The sequence below is a fragment of the Cnephaeus nilssonii genome, assembly GCF_951640355.1.
Source record: "Cnephaeus nilssonii genome assembly, chromosome: 8".
Lineage (NCBI taxonomy): Eukaryota > Metazoa > Chordata > Mammalia > Chiroptera > Vespertilionidae > Cnephaeus > Cnephaeus nilssonii.
In genome coordinates, this window is record NC_137079.1 from 81,935,233 (window position 1) to 81,950,829 (window position 15,597).

The following is a 15,597-nucleotide window of genomic DNA, read 5'->3' on the forward strand; positions in this document are numbered from 1 at the left end:
CGCACCCTTCTGCATAGAAGTTAAAATGTTTGATGTTTTGTGTTCTACCAGGACCCCTGACTTGGGGGGCTTGCCTTATTTCTAACATAGGGAATGGTATTAGCTGCCACATTAAAAGAAATGTTATACCTCAGGCATTAACCATTTTTACAGATAGATCCAGTTCTGGAAAGGCTGGGTCTACTGCAGCAGGGGAGCAAAGGTCCTTCAAACCCCTTATATTTCAGTAGAAATATTTATTTATGCCTTAACAGATTTTGCTACGGAGCTCATCAACCTATAGTGATAGTGCTTATGTGATAAGTATGGCCAAAATTATTGAAACAGCTACTATAGGGCACACTAATTTGGAGGAACTTTTCACTTATTTTCAGCCTTCAAAATGATATTTGAGAACGACAATTTCCATGTTTTATTGGAAGCAATGTCCTCAGTGTGTTATCCACCTCCCTGTGCCAACTTTAGGGGTAAATCCCCGAGGACTTAAACCTAATCAAATCTGGCAAAATGGATGTCACTCAATAGTGGAAAGAGCCAATCGTACTCTTAAAATCAATTACTGAAACAAAAAGGGGGAGATGGATGTTATGTGTCACCTCAGAACAAACTCAGTCATACTCTTTGTACTTTAAATTTTTTGAATTGCGATGCACAGGGTCGTACAGCAGCCAAAAGCCATCAGGCCTCCTGTACAATAGTCTCCACCGAGTTAGCTAGGTGGAAGGAAGCACAAACCAGAAGAGTTTTATCAGATTAATAATATGGGGAAGAGTTTGTTTTTTATATCTTTCCAGAAGGAGCAGCACAGCCATGAGGCCAACATGGCGGCTGCCAAGTCAGGCAGTCCTCATGGTGGCTTCTAAACTGTTGTTGAATAAATGAATGATTGATTGAATGAATGAACTTGTTGTCATGAAGATTAAATGAGACACCCTGAAAGCTCCAGGAACAGGGAAACTCTTTATCTGGGGAGGGGAGGTAGACAAGCAGTGGGCAGATCAGGCTGGGCACGCCCCGTGGGTGGATGTCAGGGCACAGTGGAGCCCAGGTGCTGCTGTGGCAAAGGTCTCTAGTGGTACCTTTTTCCGAAGCCAGGTGGTACCACCTCAGCGGGCAGCACCTCACCTCTGACCTGTGTGCAGATCCTGCCACTGCTCGGTGTGGGGGCTCCTAGATCTCGCAGAGGAGGACGCCTCTGAGGGGAGCTGCCCACCTGGGTCTGAGTGGGTGGTGGCTGATGCCGGCCCGCAGAGAAAATGCCATCTATTTCCCGTCACTGTGAACTCTCACATTTACATTTTGCCAAGTTGGAGATTACAATAACCTACACTCCACTCAGTAGCCCTGTTCCCCCATGCAGAGAGAGGAGGAGAGAAGCCCAGCCCCGTCCGGGAAACAAAGTCCCCTCTGTTGGCAGACATGAACTTCTATTCAAGTCCCCAGGGCCCCTGTGGCAGCAAATGAGTGAGCTGGACCCAGCAAGCGGGGTGCACTGGGCCGTCTGGGGCGGTCTCCCAAGGCCTGGCCCTGTCCCCCACCACGGGCGGGGTCAGCTCCCAGCCTGGTGGGCACCCGGCGAGGTGCTGATCCCCGGAATAGCTGTCTGAAAGCCTGCCCTGTGCTGAGGGCCAGTGCTTCCCAACTCCCCGCCCTGGGCGCCCGGGCCAAGGGCACATCATGTCCCCAGAGCCCAGTGTGTGCCCACAGTCACCATCCTTCAGAACAGCGGTCCTTTTCACTGCCCTCTCAGGAAGCAAAAAAGGTTAACATTTTCATCTTCCCTCTTAAGGAGATTCCTGCTTCTACTTAGCCTCTGACAGGAGTCTTTTCTTCCCTCTCGCTGGGCGGGGTTTGAACTGAGGCCTCACAGCAGAGAGGCTGTCCCTGGGAGCAGTTTGGATGTGCCCCCTCCACCTCCAGTGTAGCAGCCCTGGGCCCAGAGGCTGAGAGAGGCTGGCTCAGCCGCAGAGGGAGGCAGGTGAGCATTCCCGCCGCCCTCTGGGGCCACAGACACTCATCTTCCCTCAGTCACACAGGCCTGTTCTCAGTTCATTGCCTCAGGGCCCTGTTCTCTGCTTTCTAAAGTGACAGCTCATTTATAAAGAAACCCTAGCTCTGTGGCTGGGGACTCCAGAGGATGCAACACCTTAACCCCAGCAGGCTCTGTGGCCTCCAGGGCCTTGCGGAGGCCACCAGCCAGGAGTCCTGGTGCTTCCTGCTCTTTGCTTTCCCGCTCACTCTGACTTCCTTAGGAAATAAGAACTCCCCCCCCCCCACCCCCCCACCTCCCCGCAGGTTCCTCAGGTCAGATTTTCCTTCCTTTCATTTTTCAAACTAAGAGGCTTCTCAGAGGGCCTCCGTGGCATTGGGGTTTGCTTTGACAGGGGCCCAGGGTCGCTGGAATAGCTGTACAAGTGGATGCAGACCCCCGAGTGGCTGAGCAGTACCTATTGGTCATGAGGACGTCAATGCTCTGGAAAATGTGTGCAATGGAACCAACTGCAAAGTGTCTGGGACGACATGGTGAGCGTTTCTATAGCGACGCAGGCCAGCTTAACCTGGGGACCTTTTCCAGGTGCCAGCGTTGGCAGAGAGCGGGCGAGGTGACAGAAAACAAGATTTGCTGTGAGCCCTGGGTGACGTCCATGGGGGTTTAGTGTAGTGTCTCTCTGCTTTTGTACATGCGTGGAGTTTTCCCTAAGATACCTGTAAGCCATGCTTGGCCCTCAAAGCAGGGCAGGGCATGGGCAGGTGCCACGCTGAGTGAAGTGGCCTTACAGCTCTCTTTTGGACAGTGTCACCGGATTTCATTTCTGAGTGCAGGCCCGGGTTTGGAATGAAGAGTTTTAGTTTTTTTTCTTTTTAGTAACGGAGTCTTTACATTGATAACATCCCAACAGCATCTGTAAACATTGGGTACAAAAGTATTCTCTTTTCCAAAGTGGCTCGGCTTGCTTCACGGAGGCCCCGGGAGAGGCCTGCAGGGTCCGCAGGCCCGCCTCTGGTCAGAAAAACATACGCGCACCAGGCTCGGGGCTGAGTGGGTGGGCAGTCTCCATCTCGAGCCTCTACAACTGCTTAGAAACTTCCCTGAGGTACCGATTGGAGAAAGTATTTATTTTTGTTGGAGGAGGGGGCAGGGAGGCCAGAGTCAGTAGGTGTGGGAGTGGGCTGGGGAAACTCAGACATGACAGTGCCTGTCCCCCGCAAGGAGGTCCTGACTGGGGAGCTGAGACAGGACATCTGGCTTTGGTCTCTGGGAACGGGTAAGTGTTGTTCAGAGCAGCCTCAGGCCTGGCTCTGGAAAAACTTCCTTGCGCCCAGCTCAAGGACTCCAGCTTATCCTTTGCCCTGCCAGAGGGAGAGGAAGGAGTGGGAATGACAGATCCCCAGGAATTCCATACCCTGGGAGGTACTGGTGCCCACGGTGCCCCTGATAACAGAATAGGGGGGCAAAGCTGCCCATCTCCAGGCAGGATTACCGGTTGCCACCTCAGACACGTGGAGGGTGCTGCCATTGCCCTGGGACCCCTCACGGCGCCTGGGAGCAGGGCTACGCGCCCAGCATCTCCTTGTCATCCTCTGGCTGCGGCCACTGATGGCAGGGGAGTCCGGCCAGATGGGGGGCAGGTCCTCGAGACCAGGGTGGAGGGAAGGAGCTGGTGTCACAGGAGCCCCAGCTCTGTTCCAGGGTGACAGTGGTGGTCATGGTGCTGGGCCAGGTGGGGTCTTCATCCTTGTCCGCCAGGAGGGGTGCCCCGGGTGCCGCCTGGCCAGCTTCCCTTCCAGCGTCCCGATCCTGCAGAAGATGCTGCAGACCCTGCCTCATCGCCACAGGCTCCTCGCGCGGAGCAGGAAGCGCTTGCTCACTGCTCACCTGCCGGTGGGCTGCGGAAGTTCACCACCATCTCGTCTTTCTTCCCAAACCGGTCCAGCCTGCTCTGGGCCTGGATGATGGATCTGATGGCGCCCGCGTTCAGCGTTCACCAGGCTCAGGCCGCCGCCGCAGAAGGCCTTCAAGGCGGAGCCCAGAGGGTCGTCTCTTCCTCTCCGCTACCTGCACGTCTGGCAGCCTTGCTCAGGCTCCCGGGACGGTACTGCTGGAATGAGGGCTTTTAATATCTTCCTGCTTCTCTGGGAGATGGGGGCTCCTGTCAGGTGGGTGGGTGGGGAGGCAGCAGGCTCAGCGCCTGTGGGGCGGGCGAGGATGGAGGAGGGTGTGTAGGATGCCCTGGGGAGAACCAGGCTGAGTCCACCCTCAGCGCGGCACCGAAGGGGAGGCTGCGGAGGCGCTTGAGGAGGCCGAGTCCACGGTCAGGGCTGCGAGGACTGTGCCCACCTGGAGGTGACCCTGGGCCCAGAGAGTGAGGAGCATCCGGGATGCAAGGGAGCAGCGAGGACAGATGGTGATTCCGAGGGTCAGAATGAGAGGAGGGCCCAGGTGCCTGGGAGAGGGTGAGAGGGGAGGAGGAGGCCTGGTTTGTGATGAAACCGGTTACAATAACTCAGGCACGGCTCCTGAGGTCTCACAACCTGCTGTGGTCTGATCCCCCGTGTCCTCTGCACTTACATGATGGGTGGCACAGAGCATGTCCGAGGGGAACTGAAGAAGTGTGTGTGCCAGGAGGGGCCCTGAGGAGAGGCCCCAACAAACCCTGGTGGGGAAGACATGGAGGGGAGGGACATTTTAGATGGAGGCAGGAGGAAGTTACCTAAGAACAGCTCTATGGCTGCATAACAAACCACCCCTAAAGTTACTGGTTAAAACAGTGAGCATTTTATTGCCTCCCATGGTTCTGGGCTGTCTGGGCTCAGCAAGGGGGGTTCCTGTGCTGGTCTCACCCTGCGGCTGTCAGTCGGTTGCAGTCAGGTGACCCTGGGGCTGGAGTCGCCTGGCATCTTCTCAGGCCTGAGGACAGTGAGCCTCTCCACCTCCCACATGGCTTCTCCATGATGTCTCCATGTGGACTTTCTGGCAGAGGAGCTGGGCTTTCTATATGGAGGCGAGGGCTTCCCAACGCGCTACAGCCTTAGGGCTGAGCAGGGAATTGGTCCAGAATTATTTCTACCACGTTCTGATGGCTAAGCATCCCTGTACCGGCTCAGGCTCAGGGGGAGGGAAATAAACGCCACCTCTTGATGAGAGCACGGCAAAGCATCTTTCCTTCTTCTTTTTCTCTTAGATATGTTTTGTTGATTGATTTTAGAGAGAGAGGAAGAGAGAGAAAGAAACATCAATTTCTTGTTCCACTTATTTATGCATTCATTGGTTAATTCTTGCATGTGCCCTGAATGGGGATTGAACCTGCAACCTTGGTATATCCGAATGGCGCTCTAACCAATTGAACTACCTGGCCAGTGCCATTGAGGTAGTCTTTAACCAACCACAGAGATCCTATATGGACTCTGCTTAGAAGAAGGAGGAAGCTGAAGTCACTTAAGATAGGAGGTCACGGTTTCATTCCTAGTCAGGGCACATGCCTGGGTTGCGGGCTTGATCCTCAGTAAGGGGTATGCTGGAGGCTGTTGATCAATGATTCTCTCTCATCATTGATGTTTCTATCTTTCTCTTCCTCTCTCTTTTTCTCTGAAATCAATACAAATATATATATATATTTTTAAAAGACACGTGACCTTGAAGACGTGGAAGGTCTCAGAACTGTGTCCCTCGCTCCTTCCCCATTTTTTTGCTGACTTGGACAAGTAAGGGGGGATTGTAACATCTTTAGATACTTCTCCAGACCTCATGTCCTCCTCTATGAAATGGTGTCACAGGGACCTCTCTGTGGGACCAGTCCCAGGTCAACCTGACCTTGCACGGCTCTTAAAAGTCATTCACCAACCGGACTTCAAAGCTAGACCTGTCCCATGCACATGTTGGGGCCTCCTCCAGGAGGTCAGGTTTCGGGCTGTCTTAGTCTCTTTGGACAGCGATAGCAAAAATACCGCAGGCTGGTGGCTAATGAGCAGTTATTTCTCACAGGTGTGGTGGCCAGGAAGTCACTATCAAGGTCCTGGGAGATTCAGTGTCTGGTGAGAGCCCGCTCCCTGGTTCATCAAGGGCCGTCTTCTCATGGGTCCTCACACGTGGCAGGAGTGAGGGCTCTCTGAGTCCTCGTTTACAGGGAGCTAATGACCTTCCCAAGGCCCTGCCTCCAAATACTCATCTGGGGGATAGGAACCGAACATAGGAATTTGTGGCGGGACACAGTCAGTCAGTCTATATATGGCCCTTTCACTCCCCTGCAGGACCCACAGAAAGGAGGTCATCGGGAATGAGAGCCTGCCTCAGCTTTAACTGAGCCTGTCAAATGATGGGTCCACCAGGCAGGTGAGGGGGAACCTGGAGGGAGACTTAAATAGTGAGGTACCTTCATGTGTCAGCATCTGCTCACATCACCTGCTTAATCCTCCTGACAAGCCTGTGAGGAAATTGAAGGTGAGAGAGGTCAAACAACCGCCTAGAGCCCTTAGGCGGTCAAGGGAATCAAGGTTTGCTTCGAGGCCCTCGCTGTCTCCTCAGTCCCTGTGTCACAGTCCCCTTGCTCCCCGCCTCCCTGTAGGTGGGTGTAGAAGGAGTAGCCTCCGTTCCCACACCCAGACTCCTCGGGGGGTCTGAACAGATGTTAGCAATTTTCGGGAGCAAACATTTTTCATTTCATCTTACCTTAATCAGGTTATTTGGGTTCTGTCCACAGAAGTGTCTGGGGAGCTGAATGATTGGGGAGGGGTCCCAGCCACAGGCAGGCCTGGAGCAGAGCTCTGTGCAATGAATGGCGCGTCTGTCTGCTGGCCGGCTGCAGGGAATGGCTGACTGAGGGGCATTCATGAAGGGAGCAGGTCGCCCTGGCTCCTGGGTCTGGAATTGAAATTTGACCTGTTCCCAAGTCAATATGCCTTGGGGGATCCTCATTCTCTCACTCTCCTCTGGTTCCTGGCCACCCCCCATTTGTCCCAGGGCCCCAGTGGGAAATGAACACTTGGACCCCCCACCCCCACCCCCCATCCCCCCATCCCTGATCTCTCGTACCTCTGCCACATTTCACACGCTGGTGGGCTTGCCTGGAGACATTCCTGGACACAGACTGGCCAGATTACTAGTACATTTAAAAAATCTTTGAAATATGCTCACCTTCAAAGCAGGGCTGTGGGTGGAGGTGTGGAGTGAGGTCCGGTGGTGAGAGTTTCATTTGGTTTCAGTTCTAAGCAGAAGAATGCTCGGCAGCCCATGTCTGGTTCACCTCACTCGGTAAGGACAGAGGTGTTTCTGTCCCCCACAGTGCCTCACCCCCTGCTCAGCACAGCTGGGATCAGCAAGCGCCAGAAAGCACTGCAGAAGCACTGGTTCCAAGGAACTTGCTCTCCACGTTGGCCCAATGTTGGGATCGGCTGAGAAACGAAAAAGATGGATGCCTGCCTCCCACCTGCAGACATTCTTAGGAATTGGCCTGGAGTAGGACCCAGACAGAGCTCCCCTGTGGTGCCCAGGGGCAGGCAGGTGGAAAACTTGCTCTGATGCCCTTCCTGCTCCTGAGCCAGCCCTACTTGAGCTTGTCGGTGCCTCGGTCCAGGGGCTGCTCACTGGGGGGTCAGGGCCTTGCCTCTTGTCAGCCACGGGGACCTGGACAACTCTGCTAGTTCCAGTCTATTCAGACAATGTGCCTCGAGGAAAGAGGATCTTAGCTGGAGGTGTCCAAACTGCAGTCCACAACCATGGAATGTCAAAGGGCAAAACTTGCTCGTGTGAGGGGGGAGCACGGCCTTGGAGCACAAGTGCAGGGTGGGGGCGGGGTGTCAAGCGTCACTTTATCTGCTTGGTTTCTGTAAATGACAACTCTTATGTTTTCAGTTTTGCAGGCCGAAAGTCTCAGTCATCTTTGATTCTTATCTTTCACATTCCACGTCTAACCCCTCAGCAAACCTGTTGGCGCCACCTTCAGCATATATCCAGATCTGACCACTTCTTAACTACCTCCACTCTTCCGCCTGCCCCTGGTACCATCTTACCATGTCTGAATTATTGCAACAACCTGCTAACTGGTCTCTCTGATTCCATCCTCACCCTTCACAGTCTATTCTCAACATGGCAGCCTGAGTGATCCTTTTAAAATGCAATTCAGAGTATGTTAACGCTTCTGCTCAGAACTTACATAGTATAAAATCCAAAGTTCTTACTGTGACTTATAAAGCCCCACATGGTCTGCTGTCTCTCTGGCCTTGTTGTCTGGCACTCTCCCCCTTGTTCACTCTAAGCCAGCCTCATGGCCCTGCTGTTCTTTAAGCTTGTGAAATGCACTTCCAACTCAGGGCCTTTGCACATGCTGTTCCCGTGGCTGGAATGCTCTTCTTCTTGATATTTGTGCAGCCCATGACTTCCTTCCTTCAGGCTTCTGCTCAATTGTCTTATCAGAGGCTTCCCCGTGTACCTTATTTAAAACTAGAGGCCCGGTGCACGAAATTTATGCATGGGGGGAGGGGGTCCCCTCAGCCCAGCCTGGATCGTCTCCAATCCGGGACCCCTCGGGGGATGTCTGACTGCTGGTTTTGGCCCAATCCCTGGGATCGAGTCGAAACTGGCAGTCGGACATCCCTCTCACAATCCAGGACCACTGGCTCCTAACTGATCACTTGCCTGCATGCCTGATCGCCCCTAACTGCCCCCCTGCCAGCCTGATTGCCCCCAACTTCTCCCCTCCGCCAGCCTGGTAGTCCCCAATTGCCCCCCCCCCACCTGGTAGTCCCCAATTGCCCCCCCCCCATGAAGCTGGCCGCCCCCAACTTCCCCCCCTCCTGGCCTTGTTGCCCCTCACTGCCCCCCCTGCCGGCCTGGTCACCCCACGCAGCCTGCTGGTCAGTCGTTTGGTCGTCCCTTGCTAACCCCCCTGCTGGCCTGGTCGCCCCACACAGCCTGCTGGTCAGTCATTTGGTTGGCCCTCGCTAACTCCCCTGCCAGCCTGGTCGCCCCACGCAGCCTGCTGTTCAGTTGTACTGTGAGGGCGTTGTGACCAATTAGCATATTACCCTTTTATTAGTATAGATAGTGCCCAAACCCAACCCTCACCCTCTTTTATTTTTCTTCTCAGAGCTTATCAGTACCTATGTATTTTCTGTTTATGTTTTGGCACTTGTCACTAGAATGTATGGTCCATAAGAGCAAGTTCATTGTTGTATCCCCAGTGTGGGATAGTGTATGAAACATAGCAGGTGCTCAGCAAATATTTGTTCAATGGGTGAGTAAATGTATGAGGCAAAGCAATAGCAAAAAATATTCTCAGAGAAGTCATGTGAGTTAGGCCCTGGAGGATTGAGGGGTGAGGTATTTTGTTTTATTTATTTATTTATTTATTTATTTATTTATTTATTTATTTATTTATTTATATTTATTTATTTTAAATCCTCACCTGAGGATATGTTCCAAGGATATGTTTCTGTTAATTTTTTAGAGAGAGAGAAACATTGATGCTGTGAGAGAGAAATATCCACTGGCTGCCTCCCTTATGAGTCCTGACAGGGATCGAACCCGCAACCGAGGCATGTATCCTGACCAGGAATCAAACCTGTGACCTTTCGGTCCATGGGACAATGCTCAAACCAACTGAGATATTTTAAATAGGTAGACTTTTTCCTCTTCAACCTACCTACCCACTCATCTACTCACCAAGTCACCTACCCACTCATTCATCTCTTTATCCATCCATCCATCCCATTTGACTAACCCATGTTGTGCCAGGCTTTCTGCAAAGTGACTTGCTGAAGCACAGTATCACCGGGGTTTGGAAACATGGGCCAATGATTTTTTCTAAGTTTCCTAGAGCTTTATGAGTCTGGAGGTTCTACTGGGTTGTGCATAGGGCTGAAATGATTGGCAGCCATGCTGATCAGCCAGGGTTCCCAGGCAGCCTCACAAAGATCCAGATGATTCAGACCCCTCCCCTGCTTATCCACCGCCCCCCCCCCCTTTTTTTTTCTTGGCCACGGAGTAAGTCTTTTTCAACAAAAGGCTTGCAAATGTGAAAGCTCCTTCCGAGGGCTCCTTCTGCCTGGCACAGACCTTTCATCACCAACCCAACTTGTAATCATGGGTAAAAGAAGGTTCTCAGCTCATTTTTAAGGAGAAAAAAAAAAAAAAAGCAAAGCAAAACAAAACAGCCACATCATGAAGTGGCTCATGTAATGAGGCTTACTCTGTTGCGAGGTCATTACTCCAGTTCCCGGAGGGCTGGGACTGCCCACAGCCTCCCTCCTCACCCTGCCAGTCAGGGCTGGAGTTAGCAGCTGGAGAGCCCAGAAGGCCACCCTGGGGGCTCTGAGAGAAGGCTGCTTTTCAGGGCTGGGCAGCCTTTGAAATTCTTGGCTGGACAGTGGCAGCCTGGGCTGGGAGAACAGGCCGGTCAGGACTGCCACCTCAGCTACTCTTTGGAACATTCCCAATTCAGGTTTTTGCTCAAACTACTCTTCCCCTGGGACTCCCCACTGCTCCTCTTGGCTCATGCAAATCTTGCCCATCCTTGAGAGTCAGCATAATTGCACCTCCGGACCACATTCCTTCGTATCCCATGGCTATCCATCCACTCACAACAGTTTATTGACCAATTTTCCAGGGCGAGGCCAAGGACAAACAGGACTTGATCTCTGCTTTTCTCCACGATACGGCGGGCAGACACCGGAACGATTATGAGACAGCGTGTGAAGCACCCAGGACTATTTTACTGCACCCATGACCAGGAGGATGGTGTCAAATCCTGCTGGGAGTTATTTCTCCACAACACAGTGATGTGTCCTGTCTACACTGGCTCTTAAATGCTTCAGCCGGTTTTGAACACACATCACATCTGCTCACTGCCTAGAACATGTGGCCAGAACTAGCTATATGGCCCCAACCTAATTGCCAGGGGACAGGGACATTCAGTGAACAGGAACCACTCTGCCACACGTCCCAAGCTGGTGTCAGTAAAGAGGGGGGTGTTGGGAGGATGCCAGGGCATTTTATGGGTCTCCAGGAAGGGGGGGTGCATCTGAACCCCAAAGGGAATTGCAACGAGGCATTGGAAAGTCGGAACCAGGGCCAGGTTCTTAGATTTTTCAAGCTTCCACGTGAGCTTCTCTCCCCCTCAACCAGCAAGCTGGTTTTTCTTTTACCTTTTATGGTAGCTCTCTAAATAAAACAGGAATAACAGTAGTACCTGTCCCATGGAGTTGTTGAAGGACTTGAGTTTATTTACCTAAGTGCTCAGGAAGTGTCTGGCACATGGGAAGTACTAGGTAAGAGTTAGCTATTATTATTTTGAATAATAATTAATTTTATTATTCTCCCTGCATATGCCAGAACATGGAACCCCAGGCTCAGCCTTCTAAGACTCCTTAGTCATCCCCCAGAAGGGACTGCCTACAGGGACCAGTTGTTTGGGGGGCTATCTGAAGATGCAGCAGAGTCAGGGTTTGAGAAGGGGAACCACCAGGGAGGCCTCCCAGATGAGCTCTGTCACAGTCTTTACTTTTATTAAGTCGCCGCGTGCACAGCCTTCCGAAGCGAAACCTGTGGCTACGGGGCAGCTACTCAGAGAGCCCAGCGACCTCCCAGCGTCTGCCCCGCACCCCCTGCCACTCTGCCTTTTACTGTCTCTGATTTGGTCCCCACGTCATTCACCCGAGGGGAGGCTGCCCCAAAGGATGTCTTGGCCCCCAAACAAAGCTGTTCAAATAGACCCCGACTTCCTGAAGGACCACTTCCTTCACTTGCCATTGATGAGGGCCTTTCGTGATCTCGTTTTGATCTTCCCATGAACCCTGAGACTAGGGTTGCCACTCTCACCTCAGAGCTGGGGAAGCCGATGCCCAGGAGACCAGGGCACCTGCCCGCAGCCCCGGGCCAGCCTGCCGCAGGCACAGTGCGTTTGGGGCCCTCCGGTGCGTGGATGGCAGGGGTGGAGCTGACTACAGGAAGGGGGGCGCGTTTTCCAGCACAGATGCCAACTGCCCGCTGCCTCCTGTGCTCAGCCTGGGCCTGTTTGACATGCAGTGTTCTCAGGGTTCCGGCCACGCGGCCTCCGCACAGGGCTGGGTGGGACAGTCTGATGTAACGGTGTCTAAATGACAGGAAAATTAGATGGTCCTGGGAGGAGCTGACGTGGTTTGAAGAGGGAAACTGATTCATGGTCTTTACGTACAAGCTCCTCGGGGATGGCAGCCAGGACGGGGAGGGAGGCGGTGGCAGAGCCAGGGTCACGGAACACAAGCCTGGTTCTCCTTGTGCTGGTGGTGTGGGTGGTGACCAGACTTACTGCAGTGACCACTGTGCACTATACACAAATAGGCAACCATTATGCTTACATCTGAAACTAATATAATGTTATATGTCAATTATTTCTCAACAAAAACCCGGCTCTTCTTAGAAGAGAAAAAAAGAGAACTGTCTTGAAGAAGAGAAGGAGCTATTTTCTTTAAGAAGCACATGTGTTTTCCAGAGGCCCTTGGTTTATTGTTGGTGCTAAGGTAATACTACTGAAGGGTTTTTAGAAACGGTTACGTAACGGCCTTTTCCTGAGGCTGAAATACCGACACTTCGGAAAACTTCCCGGCGGAGGCGGCTCCGCTAGAGTGCGCTCACACCCACTCCGGTCCCATTTCAGTCCTTACAGGACGGGGCGCGGGCACCCCACAGCTCTTCCCCTGGGGCTGCCCTGACCGGCCGGGGGTCCCGTGGGGCGCAGCCCGCCCTCCTGCTGCCGGCGAGGGCAGTGGCTTCCAATAAGGTTGTGGCCTCTCAGGGGTATACATTCTCTTTCAAAAGGCCCCCAGCACAGGCCAGAAGTCCTTCCTTGGCAAACAAAACTAGGAATAAAAATATCCGACTGTTCACTCCCCAGAGACGTGGCCAGGGGCTGTGGGAGGAGTCCAAGGCTGAGGCCTGCCCTGGGGTGAAGGCCGTGGATCACCACCAGGGAAGCACCTCCTGGCACGACCAGATGTCAGGCAGAGCTTCATACAGGTGGAAATCTATTGTCTCTACAAGAGCAAGACTGAGGAAAACTAAGCTACTCCCAGCCACACCCCACAGGCCCTCAGAGAACAAATCCATCGCCCAAGGCAAGAATGGCACCCCCTCCGTGCCCAGGGTTTGTGCCCTCCCACTGTATCTCTGCTCCGGTGACGCTCCAGGCTGCAAATGCACCCCTCTCCCCTCCCCCCTCCCCCAGCTTCTACCTCCTCACCCCATCACAGTCTCTGTCTGAGGCCCTTCATCTCAGCTGGGGCTCGGAGGAAAGCCCGCGAATGCAGGAATTCAAATCAAGATGCGCATGATGGATAGCCTCTCAGGGCCATTTGTATTTTAAAAGAGAAGCCCCTCTCGCCGAGACACACCACTCCACAGACAGACTTCAGATGCTGGGGGCGAGGAGCCAGGCCAGCTGTGCGGAGCTGTGTTCCAGCCAAGTGACTGAATGTCTGCTTTCAGGCGTTTTGTGGAGCCGCTGCAATCTTCCGCCTCTGCACGGAGCATTCCCGTTTCTCCCAGTTTCCACGAAGGCCGTAGAATGAAAGAGATTTAGTCCGGGCACTCATATTAAATACCAGGTCTTTGTGCTTAAGCCTGCAATGTATGAACATGCATATTCCATCAGCCTGGAAAATAGTCGTTCAAAAGCATTGGGGACCTAAAGGACACCTTTCTGACGAAGACACCCTTCTTTATCAACCGCAAAATAAATAGCGGCATTTCCCAGCCCACGTGTCCATTAACTAAGCTCTGGCTTTCATGGATACCCTTCGTCACCTGCCCTTTTTTGTTGTTGTTTTCCCCTAAAGACATTTTTATTAGTTACAGAAAGGAAGGGAGAGGGAGGGAGAGAGAGAAACGTTCAATGATGAAAGAGAATCATTGAACAGCTGCCTCCTGCAGGTCCCACACTGGGGATCAAGCCCCCAACCTGGGCCTGTGCCCTGTCCTGGAATTGAACCGTGATCTCCTAGTTCATAGGTCGACGTTCAACCACTGAGCCATGCCGGCAGGGCCATCGCCTACCCTTTTTATTTTCTGTGCATAACCCCCTGGAATCTGGGGGTCCTGGCTTGCGGCATAGACCCTCAGATTTCTCACCAGCCCCAGGCTCTGTGGGAACGACCCCCAGGAGGCACGGCCGAGGCCGGCCAACAGGCTGCTGCCCCAGCATTGCCATTTGGTTTCCACTGTGCCTGCAAGCACTCCATTCAGGGCGGGGCTCATATGGGCCAGAAAAGCGTCTGTAAAGGAAATGGGCCGACGAGCTGCGCTGAGGCTCACTCTATGGCTGGAGGCCCAGGAAGGTGTCCGGTCAGCACTGGAAGGAGAAATGGCCAGCCTCATTACATCAGCATCAGCATTTATTAATATACACATATTGCATTTGCAATTCCAAATTTAATGACTGGTCTGATTATACCTTTTTTCTTTGTCTCAGTTAATAAGGTTACAAGTATGGCGCCATGAGACCAGTTACACAGAGGCCGCTGGACAAGCTCATTAGCTCCCTGCCACACGCCGGCTGCATCAGGGACACGCCTGCCGCGGGATGTTCAGACAGACATCGCTCCCTCCGTCCCCGGTCAAGCTCCAGCTGCCGCTACTCATGTTTCAGAGTTGCCGTAACTTGAATAAATCCTTATGTTCTGAAACTCCTCTGGGGGGTCACACAATCATCTTTGGGGTCACAGTTTATTGCCAAACACTGATTGTTCCTTTAGAGAAATAGCTGGCGGCTCCCAAACCCTTTCACTGGAGCCCGTGGGAAGAGGGGAGAGCCAGGGAGGCTCTGTGCCTGCCGAGGGGGGACCCCACGGCGGCACCTTAGAGTTATGTCTCTCGATGAGGTTCCTTCCAGCAGAACATGTCGTTCTTGACACCCTCTGGCTCCCAACCACCTTAAAGGAGTGTGTTCCTTTGCTCTGAGCGGCCAAATGCCACAAGCACCACTCATTTAAAATGATGTAACCCCGGCATTCCCAAGCCAACATGTGCGGCGGTAAGAACAGACGCCGGCTCGGCTGGGAGGTGGGAGCTCCAGACAGTACTGAGCCTCAGAAAGTGTCCTATCAGTCTCAGCTTGAGAGGTTGGCCCGGCAAATCCTGTTTACAGGATTGAACAATTAAAAAAACCACACGCACAATTGCACATTGTTTAGTCTCGGCACAAAGGCCAGCTCTTGGCACACAGTACTTTTCCAATTCCGCATCCTTTTGGATCCCACTGTGCAGATCAGTAGATAGGAAGTTTTATTTTAAGGCAGCAACGTGCAAAGTAAGAGACAATGGTCAGAAATTTCCATAGAAATATCTGTCTGGCGGATGAGGGAAAACCCCTTTTCCAATTCTAATGGCAACTGCATAACTTTTAAGGTGCATGTTCCGTTAGGAACATTTTTTCTTAGGGCAGCTGACACAGGTGCCAAAGCCCTCCGTGCGAGAGCGCTAATGTGTGTGGGGTTCAGGGGGCAAAATACACTGACGTGATGTGGTTCTTGTAAGACATCGAGGGACAAAGTCACTTCACTGCGTGAGACATAGGTACATGGAACTTTGGTTACAGATCATTTTGTCCAAATTTAAAATTCACAGATGAA